Here is a 10,954-nt window from a genome sequence, read left to right as displayed (position 1 = left end):
GGAATTAAAATCTTTGGAAAAGGGTTGGAGGAGAAGAACCTGGAGATGTCTCTTCTACCACCCTTCAAACCACACAAAAACATTCCTGTAACGTTCTCTTCTCTGAAGTGTAATCTTCTCTGGGAGCAGATTTCTTGGAGGGCTTCTGGAGGCAGCCTTAGTTTCAGTTCAGTTCAATAACCCCAAATACAGCCAGGAATTAAAGTCCAAATCCTTTATTGTGTCATTCAAAGTCTTGTCTCTTTTCCTGGGGCCCAGTTAGCTTTAGTAGAGGCCTATCTCTCTCCTTAGTTCCGAGAGCACTTTCCGAATGTCTCCAGCCAGCACAAAAGTGGAAGTTGGAATGAATCTTGACTCTGCCTCCAAGAGAGTGGGCTTGTGGGTTTCTGACTTGTGAATCTCCCAAAAGTCGATCCCAGTTGTGAATCTCCTGGAAGTCCATGAGTGGACTTGTCCTTTCCTCCTTATATATGCTCTCTAAAGGTGTGAAGTTTAATGTGTGAACTAAAGTGTGAACTCCTTTAAAGGTATGAACTCCTTTAAAGGTGTGAACTAAACACCTTGTTTCAAGTTCTGGCCCATAACATCTCCTACTTTCTTTTGATTATAGGTATACATAAATCCATCAATAATTTTACATATAATTACATAAATTACATAAGCACATAGCAATATAACACATGCAAGAAGTGATGTAACAAATAATATGAATCAACATGAGGAATTATGCATGTCCATAAATCCTAAAAATAGTCCAAAAGGAATCTATTGTTCATTAGTTCATGTGCCAAGAATCCAATAATTCCTGCAAGCTTTGAAGTCCTGCAACAGTCTTATCTTGTGTTAGGGAATGCAATGATTCCTGCTGGTTTTAAAATCCTACAATAGTCTTTAATCAACAATTTTTCATCTCAAGGAAACAAATGATTCCTGTTGGTTTTCAAGCCCTGCAATAGTCTTATCTTGTGCTAGGGAATCCAATGATTCCTGCTGGTTTTAAAATCCTGCAACAGTCTTTAATCAATTTTTCATCTCAAGGAATCCAATGATTCCTGCTGGTTTTCAAGTCCTACAACAGTCTCATTATCAGCCATGCTCTTTCTGTGTCAGCTGTTTCTTAGATCTTCTCCTTTGTTTTGAGGTTTTTCTCCTTTTCTGTCTCTCTCCAGGTGCTCATTGCCACCCATGTGTTTCCTTCTCCATCTGTTTCTTCCTCTGACTATAAAAATACAAGCAAACCCTTTCTCCTAAGCAGTTAACCTATCTAATTCTCTTCTATTTGCCACTTTCTAAATCTCTCCTCATTATCTGGCAATTATATTGGAGCTGTTTGCACTGGACACTGCCCTGTTATTTTAAAAGGCCTGTATTCCCCCCAAGTGTAATCCCTTTCTGCTATCTGATTGTTTTTCTGTTGGTTGATCATGTACTCCCTTCCTGCCATGTGATTGCTTTTCATCAGATTGAGCACATCAGAGTCCTGACCTTCTAAAGACTCTCTGGGTGTAAACTCAGCTGCCATCATGCCCCACCTATCTTTTGTATGATATCTTGGAGTTGGGCCCTGCTTCTCATTTCCCTGGGTCAATCTACATTCTGAGGTCCAGTGGAAGCCCTTGTGGTATTTTGGACATAGGGTTTTAGGTCTTCTCTCAGCCTGCCTTCTCACTCTATTTCCATATCTCAGATGTCCTATATTTTCATACTGAAAACATCGACGACTCTCTCTAGAAATCCCTTGCCAAGAGGGACCCTGCTCCCATGTTCAGCATAGTCTGGGTATAATAAGCATTTGTGCTCACTGTAGCACAGCATCTTATGATCTCTAAAGGGGCATCTTTGTGTAATCCCCATATAATTCTTCTGCAAACCTCATTGGCATTTTTCTTAGCCAGACTCTAATCATTATTTCTGTAGCTGCATTTTCTCCAATGGTTCTTGTGACAGCTGTTTGCAAACATCCCACAAAATCTGCAAAGGGTTCATTGGGACCTTGCTCTATTTTTGTGAAGGCTTCTCCTCGATCTTTTTGTCTAGGGAGGGAACCCCAAACTTTTATTGCAGCCTTAGAAATTTGCTTATACACTATTATGGGATAATAAATCTGTTCTGAATTCTCTCCATACTGACCTTCACCTGCTAGTTGGTCAAAAGTGATTTGTACATTAACTCCTGTTTGCCTATTGCATCTGACTTGAATCCTACATAATTCATAACACTCCAAAAGCCACAACAAGTTTTGTCCAGGTTCTAAACATGTCCTTGCTATGGATTTCCAGTCACTAGGGGTTAGGATTTCATAAGCCAAATTATTTAGTAACATTTTAACATAAGATAATGTAGCCCCATAAAGAGTGCAACCTTTTTTCAAATCCTTAATTTTATCCAAATCAAAAGGAGTATATCTTCTCCTTTTTTGACCTGAAGAGTCAAGATCTTCAATCACAGGGTATACATTTATAAAATCAGATCATCCTGTCCTTCATTTTTTGCTTTAACCAGTGCCTTTTGTAATCTTGTCATAGGCTGCTTAATAGATTGTGCTGATTGTGTTTCTGCCTCTCCCTCTCCTCCTTCTCCCTCCACCCATGAAGGGTTAATTGAGGGAGGTACATCAGGAGATTGGAAATTATCTAATTTCTCCTGATGTGAAGCTTCACACTCAAATTGTACTTAACTCCATTTTCATCTGATTCTTCATCCTTTTCACCTAGTTTAGTTGGCACTTCCCCCTCCTGCTCTTTCTTCTTTTTCCTTATTCTATAACATATAATTTCCTAAAGCCAGTTGTATTAAATTGTATATGTGTCTTTGGAAATTGAGTCAGGTCCATTTTTATTGTAGTATTGACAAAGTTGCTCTCCTACTAATTTCCACTCCTCTAGATCCAAGTCTTTTTCCATAGAGAACCAAGGAGATATGTACTGCACAGTTTCTAAAAGTTCAGTGATCTGCTCCAAAATTATAATCAAACCTTGGCTTTTCATGACCCTGACCAATGTTCTCTACACATTTTCTTTCAGAGAAACAGAAGGCTGTTTTCTAAACATCTGTCCCATTTTAGCTGAAATTCTACTTTATCTCTTTAACAAAGTTTCCTTGTATTCACCCTAATTTCTGGGTCGAGAGACTTTTCCACTGGATCAGGATTATGTCTGTCCCACGTTCAGGAGCTAAACTGTAATGTTCTCTTCTCTAAAATGTAATCTTCTCTGGGAGCAGATTTCTTGGAGGGCTTCTGGAGGCAGCCTTAGTTTCAGTTCAGTTCAATAACCCCAAATGCAGCCAGGAGTTAAAGTCCAAATCCTTTATTGTGTCCTTCAAAGTCTTGTCTCTTTTCCTGGGGCCCAGTTAGCTTTAGTAGAGGCCTATCTCTCTCCTTAGTTCCGAGAGCACTTTCCGAATGTCTCCAGCCAGCACAAAAGTGGAAGTTGGAATGAATCTTGACTCTGCCTCCAAGAGAGTGGGCTTGTGGGTTTCTGACTTGTGAATCTCCCAAAAGTCGATCCCAGTTGTGAATCTCCTGGAAGTCCATGAATGGTCTTGTCCTTTCCTCCTTATATATGCTCTCTACAGATATGAAGTCTAATGTGTGAACTAAGGTGAGAACTCCTTTAAAGGTGTGAACTAAATACCTTGTTTCAAGTTCTGGATCATAACACATTCCCCTGCTACACATTGAGGGCAGTCTTCACAATACATAGGACCTCTCTACAGTGATCTTGATACATTAGCCAGGGTCTGCTCAAAACAGAGAAAAAAATCATAGGTTGATATCTTTCATAAATATTTATGCAAAGACTTTAAAATAAAATATTAGCAAAGAGGCTATAACAAAGATTAAACACTATAACCAGATTAAATTTATACTAGGAAAGCAAAGTTGATTTTATAAATATTGTAATATCATTTTGAATATTATGAAATCTATGAATATTATAAAATTATGAAAATAATAAATTTAATTAAGCACATTAGTAAGAAAAACAAAAAAAATTATATGATTATAGCAATAGATGCAGAAAAAGCCTTTGCCAAAATGAAACTTATTTTAAAAAAATGTTTAGAAAACATAGGAATAAATAGCCCTTTTCTCTCAAAAATGATAAATAGTATGTATTTAAAGCTAAGAACTAGGACTACATAAAATCTTTTCCAATAAAATTAGTAATAAAATTAGGATTTCCATTGTCACCAATGATTTAGTATAGAAAATTTAGTCTATAGCAATGAAATCAGAAAAAAAAAAACCCGAAGGAATTATTTTACATAAAGAAGAAACAAAATGATCACTAAGAAATGCAAGGGAATAAGCTAAAATTGAGATAATAACTTCAGCAAAATTGCACTATATAAAATAAATCTACATAAATCATTATTTCTATCAACAATTCTATGTAATACCAATAAAACTCAGCAAGAAGGGCATAAATAAAATTTTCATTTAAATAAATACGAAATGTATAAAATACTTAGGAATCTATCTATCATCTACTAAAATACACTGTGAAACTATATATGAATTATATATGAACACATATAAAGTATATATAATTATAAAATATAAAATAAAGATAAATATAATTATAAAGTACTGTTTGCAGAAATAAATATACTCAGATTTGGGTTATGGATAGGATGAATTAATATAATAAAAATAATAATACTACATAAGTTAATTTACTTATTCAACATCATTCCAAACTACCAGAGAATCATTTTATAGAAAATAGGAAAAAAAAATTCAAAGATCAAGACTTTCAAGGGAAATAAAGAAGATAAGTAGGAAGAGCTAGATGGTACAGTGAATAGAGCACCAGCCCTGAAGTCAGGAGGATCTGAGTTCAAATATGGCCTCTGAAAGGTGATTCATCCTTTCCTATCTAACCTCTAAGACCTTGTTAATATTTTGTCCTTCAGGAAAGGAATTCCTGGTCCCAGTAATAATTAGGTCCCTTAAATCTTGCATATTCTGCCTGAATGCTTGATTATTATTATTATCTCATTCTGGATTTACTAGTGGATATTTTCGTTCTGCAGCCATCACTCCTTCTGCAAGGGGATGATGTCCCTCCCACTCTTCCATAGTTGCTTTCTAGTAGCTGATTTTTCTTCTGAAGTGAAGAGAGTGGCTAAGATATACAATTCTCTCCTCAGCTGTTTTAATTCTCTTTCCAAATATCTATATACTAGTTCCCTGTAGGCTTCTACTGCCCCTTGGTTCTCCAGTTTAATCAAGGGAAGCTGCCTTTCTGGTTCCACCTCCACAGTACTTGTGGGACCACTGGCTGAGGAGGGGGCATATACAGTGGAGGGACTGCAACTAAAGGATTCCAGGGATGAAATGGGATCTTCTCAGTCTCTGGCTCTTCTTCTACCTCCTTTTCCTGGCTTAGAAACAGCCAGGCTTTTATCCCTGAAAGCCAGAGGTTTGCATACATTGATTCTTCTGGATTGAAGGGATTTTTCCCATTAACATATAAATTTAGTTGTTGACATGTCCAGTTATCAGAGGAACCATATTTTGGCCAAATTATGCCACCACCAATATCCTGGACACTCCAAACAAAGTAGCAGCATTTAATCAGCATCTTTTTATCCTCTTTTCTTTAGTAAGTCAGGAGAGTTAAATGCCAATTTTTGCTTCATATGCATTTTTACCTTCCTGGTATGATTCCTCAAGTTCAACTTCTGATAACAAAGCTATGGACTCCTTGCTTATAGGAGTTTTTAAAGTGATTGTACATTGCTCTTCTGTTTTCTCAAAACTTTCCAAACTTTCAAATCCCTTTCAATCTATGTTTTTCTCATTCCTACATGTTTAAAATTTCTCATTTCACTATATTAGATATATTTCCCCCCTTCTCTCCCTCTTTCCCACAAAGCTGCTGCAGTCAACCAGAGGCAGAGAGAGAGAAAGAGAAAAAGATTTTCTTTTCTTGCACTATCTTAATCTTGAGAAGCCCAAAATTAGCTCCCAAATTACCTTGCCATGATCAAAGACCAATACTTTCTGAGCCACTCTGAAAGAATTACTATTCTGAAAGGACTCCAATTCCAACAGCCTGATATTTTTCTAAACCTACAACACAGAGGCCAAATTCTTATCTCTTACAAGCTTGTTAACTTTTAACACAGAACACAGAACACAAAGCAGACACACAGACACACAGAGAACTTTATTTTCACCTTTTACATACAGATTTAAGTCTGATATACTCAAATTGCCCTGGGAGCATCCTCCAAGTTTTCTTCTCTTTTATATCTGGGAAGTTCATCCCAGTCTTTAAGTCGACTTGCAAGGAGGCTGTCAACTGGAATTCCTTAGCTAACAATCTGACACAAATTATTGGACTGCTTCTGTCCCATTTTACAACCTGGTCCCAATTCACTGGTCAGTGGAGGTCCCCGTTACCCTCACTCCCGAAGTCACCCAAGAGTTTCCTCAGGAAAATCCTTTATCACTGGGGTCAACAGCAGTCCCCACAAATTTAGGAAGGCTAATCCCTTGGGTCTCCCTCGACCCAGCCAATGGACCCCCAGATTCCTGAGAGCTTTACCTCTAGTTACATATCTATTTTCTTTTTTTTTATTAATTTTATAATTACAAAATTTTTTGACAGTATATATGCATGAGTAATTTTTAAAATAACATTATCCCTTGTATTCATTTTTCCAGATTTTCCCCTCCCTCCCTCCACTCCCTCCCCTAGATGACAGCCAATCCCATACATTTTACATGTGTTACAGTATAACCTAGATATAATATATGTGTGTAAATCCAATTTTCTTGTTGTAAGTTAAGTATTGGATTCCGAAGGTATAAGTAACCTGGGTAGATAGACAGTAGTGCTAATATTTTACATTCAATTCCCAGTGTTCCTTCTTTGGGTATAGTTGTTTCTGTCCCTCATTGATCAGCTGGAAGTGAGTTGCATCTTCTTTACACATATATTTTCTTTCAGACAGCACTTTGCTGGCCATCAGGACTCTATTTCCTTCAGTTTTCAATTCTGCTTTCCACTGAATGCCTCGGGTTGTTGTCTAAGAGGGAGGGAGGCTGCACATTCAGAGCCAGAGACCATGGAGAGAACTACTCTGTGGGCATGTCCCTGTTCAGGGTGCACAGCCATCTCCCCCAAAGACCCCCATTCCAGACAAGCCCCCAACTGTGTGGGACATAAAGATCCTTATCCAAAATGACTACTCAGAGATCATTCAAAGTAGAAAGCAGAAAAAGTTGTTTATTATAGCTCTCATGAGAGGTGGGCAGCAGTCCAGCCATGAGTGGAAAAGAGAAGTGAAAGTATTTACAGCAGGAGGGCCAAAGAATTAGTGAATATACACAGCTTTTATAGATTTTATTACAAGAGATTACATCACAAATAAGAGAGCATTGAGAGGGGGGCCATATAACTGGTTGTTGCTATCCAGAGAGATTGGAATAGAAGGAGTCTGGCTTAGGCCTTCAGGCTTTAGATAATCAAGCCGACACTGGTCAAGCTAATAGACTACTAAATGCCAATAAATGTCAAATATTGATAAATGTTATAGGCCAGAACTCTGAACTTGAAACAAAAAATTCTTACAAAGTAATAACTGAGTGGAATTGATGAAACAATGGTTATCTAGTTTAGCATGGTGATTAATAGTTCTCTAAGTTCAGTATGATTGATTTAACCCTATAACAAATAATGGTTTCCTAGTGATATAATGATTGGTTTATACTCAGTGTACAAGCATATAAGCTAGGTGCCTCAGCTAGGTTTGATTCAGAGGCTGTGAACTGGAGGCAGGAGCTCAAGCTCTCAGAACCAAGAAGAGAGATTCAATTCTCCAGAAGGCCTCTAAGAAAGCTAACTGGGCCCCAGGAAACAAGCCAAGACTTTGAAAGAGATAATTAAGGATTTGGACTTTAACCTCTGGCTACTCTTGTGGTGATTATTGAACTGAAATGAAGGCTGCCTCCAGAGACCCCAAGAAAACCAAACAAAGAGCATTACAAATAAATGTCACTGATTAATGTTAAGCAAATATGTCTGCATATGCAGGACACAGGGAAACAACAAAAAGGTGGGGAGAGACATACAATACTTATCTTGTAAGTACTTCATCTTTCCATCTCACACATGAGCAAGATATTTAGCTGCCTTTCTGCCTCAATTCCCCTGTCTGCAAAATAAGTGTGTAAAATAAAAGTGCTTACCTCCCAGAATTGTGAAGATCCTAGGAGACAATATTTAAATATAGTGTTTTGTAAATGCTTATTATTATCAAGTTGAAGAACAGTTGCTATTGGATTAGTGAAAAGAGTTTTTCCACTGGAAATTCCCTCTACCTATATCCAGACAAAAACATTTTCTCTTGTATTCATAAATGTTGGGAGGGAGGTAGTTGTGACATTGGGGGGGGGGGGAGTTGTAAAAGGACATTTTTGTCATATATCCCAAAGAATAGTGAAATATTCTAATATATCCAGTTAGAAGGATAACAGTCATCTCACCAGAAATAGACACCCAAGGCAAAGGAGTGAGTTTGCAGCAAAAATGAATGAATTCTGTTTTGGACATGATGAATTTGTGGGTATATGGGACATCCAGATGACATCCAGCAGGTTTTGGGTAAGACAGGATTACAACATCAAATGCTTAAGTGAAATCTCAATGAATATTCTCTACAGAATTCTCCTGAAATTTACTTATCTTGTCAAAAAGGAAACTGAGATCTCACATCACCTGCTGTGGATGAAGTCATACTGGTAAAGCAGAATATTCCTAATGATGCCCTCCCCTGGCAAAACCAGGGACAATAAGGATGACATAGCAGAGGAAGGAAGGGGAAGCTCTAACTAAGGCATGCAGACTAAGTTAAGCAACAAGCAAAGGCGGATTCAGGACAGTTAGACTTGTAACTTTGGAAAGCTCTATCAGCTAGTGAACTAGAGAACAATCTCCGCTTATACTCAATTGTTTATGGGCACATAACTCCTCCAAATACTTTTGATCTAGGAGGAGGGGGGAGGATAACAGGAGTATCATCTGTTTTGGAAAGTGGTGGGAGACAGATTTTTCTTGTTATGTTTGTTGTCTGTAATGAAGCATATGTGACCACAGTAAGGTTTAATTTTTTTATTATTATTAAAACTTTTTACTTTCAAAACACATTAATAGATTATTTTCCACATTCACCCTTGTAAAACTTTGTGTTCCAAATTGATTCTCTCCCTTTCCCCCACCCTCTACCTTAGACTGCAACCAATATATGTTAAACATGGGCAATTCTTCTTCACATATTTCCACAGTTATCATGCTGCACAAGAAAAATCAGATCAAGGGGCAGATAGGTGGCGCAATGAATAGAGCACCAGCCCTGAAGTCAGAAAGACTTGAGTTCAAATCTGGTCCAGACACTTACACTTCCCTTCCTAGCTGAGTGACCTTGGGCAGGTTAACCCCAATTGCCTCAGAAGAAAGAAAGAAAGAAAGAAAGAAAGAAAGAAAGAAAGAAAGAAAGAAAGAAAGAAAGAAAGAAAGAAAGAAAGAAAGAAAGAAAGAAAGAAAGAAAGAAAGAAAGAAAGAAAGAAAGAAAGAAAGAAAGAAAGAAAGAAAGAAAGAAAGAAAGGAAGGAAGGAAGGAAGGAAGGAAGGAAGGAAGGAAGGAAGGAAGGAAGGAAGGAAGGAAGGAAGGAAGGAAGGAAGGAAGGAAGGAAGGAAGGAAGGAAGGAAGGAAGGAAGAAAGAAAGAAAGAAAGAAAGAAAGAAAGAAAGAAAGAAAGAAAGAAAGAAAGAAAGATCAAATCAAAAAGGTAAAAAAAAAAAAATGAGAAAGAAAACAAAATTCAAGCAAACAACAACCAAAAGTGTGGAAAGAAAGAAAGAAAGAAAGAAAGAAAGATCAAATCAAAAAGGTAAAAAAAAAAAAATGAGAAAGAAAACAAAATTCAAGCAAACAACAACCAAAAGTGTGAAAATACTGTATTGTGATCCACACTCAATTCCCACAGTCCTCTCTGTAGGTGTAGATGGTTCTCTTCATCACAAAATTATTGGAACTGGCTTCAATCATCTCATTGTTGGAAAGACAACAATAATTTCTTGGAAAGAGTTACATCCATCATATATTCTTCTTGTTGCTATGTATAATGATCTCCTGGTCCTACTCACTTCACTGAGCATCATCAGTTCCTGTAAGTCTTGCCAGGCCTTTCTGAAGTCATCCTGCTGATCGTTTCTTTTCTTTTTTTTTTTTTTATTCATTTTTCCAAATTATCCCCTCCCTCCCTCCACTCCCTCCCCCCGATGGCAGGTAATCCCATACATTTTCTGCTGATCATTTCTTACAGAACAATAATATTCCATAATATTCATATACCATAACTTATTCATTATTATTTTCCAATTGATGGGGATCCATTCAGTTTCCAGTTTCTTGCCACTACAGAAAGGGCTGCTACAAACATTTTTACACATGTGGGTCCCTTTCCCTTCTTTAATATCTTTTTGGGATATAGGCCAAGTAGTAACACTGCTGGATCAAAGGGTATGCACTGTATGATAACTTTTTGAGCATCGTTCCAAATTGCTCTTCAGAATGGTTGGATCAGTTCACAACTCCACCAACAATATATCAGTGTCCTAGTTTTCTCACATCCCCTCTAACATTTGTCATTATCTTTTCCTGTCATCTTAGCCAATCTGAGAGCTATGTAGTGGTACCTCAGAGTTGTTTTAATTTGCATTTCTCTGATCAATAGTGATTTGGAACACCTTCTCATATGAGTAAAAATAGTTTCAATTTCATCATCTGAAAATTCTCTGTTCATATCCTTTGACCATTTATCAATTGGAAAATGGCTTGAATTCTTATAAATTTGAGTCAATTCTCTACATATTTTAGAAATAAGGCCTTTATAAGAACCTTTGAATGTAAAAATGTTTTCCCAGTTTATTGTTTCCC

The sequence above is a fragment of the Sminthopsis crassicaudata genome, chromosome 1 (genome assembly GCF_048593235.1).
Source record: "Sminthopsis crassicaudata isolate SCR6 chromosome 1, ASM4859323v1, whole genome shotgun sequence".
Classification (NCBI taxonomy): domain Eukaryota; kingdom Metazoa; phylum Chordata; class Mammalia; order Dasyuromorphia; family Dasyuridae; genus Sminthopsis; species Sminthopsis crassicaudata.
This window is presented reverse-complemented; position numbering follows the sequence as displayed.